This window comes from Schistocerca serialis, chromosome 2, assembly GCF_023864345.2.
Source record: "Schistocerca serialis cubense isolate TAMUIC-IGC-003099 chromosome 2, iqSchSeri2.2, whole genome shotgun sequence".
Lineage (NCBI taxonomy): Eukaryota > Metazoa > Arthropoda > Insecta > Orthoptera > Acrididae > Schistocerca > Schistocerca serialis.
In genome coordinates, this window is record NC_064639.1 from 924,599,894 (window position 1) to 924,601,415 (window position 1,522).

Consider the following 1,522-nt stretch of genomic DNA (forward strand, 5'->3'; position numbering starts at 1 on the left):
TACTTGTCAAATCTTGTATTGTTTGGACCTTCAGCCTCCTTTTTTAAAATTATTTGAGGGTAAAGGTTTGGGCCTTCTGCGTTTGAAAATTTACTGTAGTTGTGTTTTTAAATCATGGGCCTTCAGCCGTTTTAAAATCAAAATTTTATATCTATTAGGCGCACTATGAATGTAGTGGTGTGGACATATTGGGAATGTGGGTCTCACAGGGAGCGTGCAAGGGATAAGTCCCTGCAGGCACACTATTGTCTGTGCTCTCGGTGGCTCAGATGGATAGAGCGTCTGCCATGTAAGCAGGAGATCCCGGGTTTGAGTCCCGGTCGGGGCACACATTTTCATGTCCCTAATGATGTATATCAACACCTGTTTGCAGCTAGGGTGTCCATTTAATTATCATTTCATTTCTAGCAAAGCTTAATGGTCATCAACGGTAACCATTCTTTAGGGAACAGATACTGCCGTCATATATAAGTCTTAGATTGTTTGGGCCTTCAGCCTCATTTGAAATATTATTTAAGGATAAAACCTTGCACATTGCGCGTTTGGAAGATTTATTGTAGTTGTATTTTAAATCATGGGCGTTCAGTCGTATTAAAAATTAAAGAGGTTGTGCCCTTAAGCCATAAGATTGTATGACATATTCAGTCGATAGTTAAGCTCGGAAAAATGTGCTGTAATGTTTGGGCAACTAAATAAAGTTATATGTGTTCGAGTGTAACTGACAGCCGCTCATTTTTGGCCGTTTCGACAGTTCCAACTACCTGTTCTGTCCTGCGGATTTAACCAGGCGGTTCAAAGTTCTGTGCAGAATCTGAGAGGATAGGAATATGTGGAAAACACTGACAAGGAGAAGGGACAGGATGATAGGACATCTGTTAAGACTTCAGGGAATGACTTCCATGGTACTAGAAGGACTTGTAGAGGGCAAAAACTGTAGAGGAAGACAGAGATTGGAACACATCCAGCAAATAATCGAAGACAGGAAATCGTGGCGGGCCGCATCAAACCAGTCCGAAGACTGGTGATTCAAAACAAAAACAAAAAACAAAAACGCCTAGCACCTTAGCAATCACCCAGCCAGCTCCCTGCCACATCAGGGGCTATGAGATGAACACAGTAAGCAGATTCAAATGGATGTAGGTTGCAGCAGTTATTTGGAGATGAACAGGCCCGCACTGTGGCGTAAAGACCTGCGTCAAAATAGCCTCCGAACTGAAGACCACATCAGGAAGAATAACACACGTACGTACTCCTCGCGTATCCAGGAAGAGCCGATGTGGTACCACCAGTTGCGAAACCACTCCTAGCGCAACAGCGACGCTTAGACCGGCCCCGCCCGCTGCCACGCCGCGCGGCGCCCCCGGGTGCGTCTGGTTGTGGGCGTGGTGCTCCTCCGACCCTCCCTGCTGGGGTGCCGCCCGCCCCCGCGGCAGCTGTAGCTGCCCGATACGGCCCCGGCTGCCCGCTAAGAGGCGTGTAATCGCACTGCCCCCGGGCCTGCGACACGCCGGAATCGATTTGC

The 1,522-nt window shown here is 47.6% G+C and overlaps 1 non-coding gene across 1 annotated transcript; it reads left to right on the forward strand.

The window, feature by feature from the left end:
• The first annotated feature begins 253 nt into the window (after positions 1-253).
• Trnat-ugu (transfer RNA threonine (anticodon UGU)) lies at positions 254-328 on the forward strand. Its single transcript has one exon. It is a non-coding gene; the product is annotated as a tRNA-Thr (tRNA).
• The last annotated feature ends 1,194 nt before the right edge of the window (positions 329-1,522 follow it).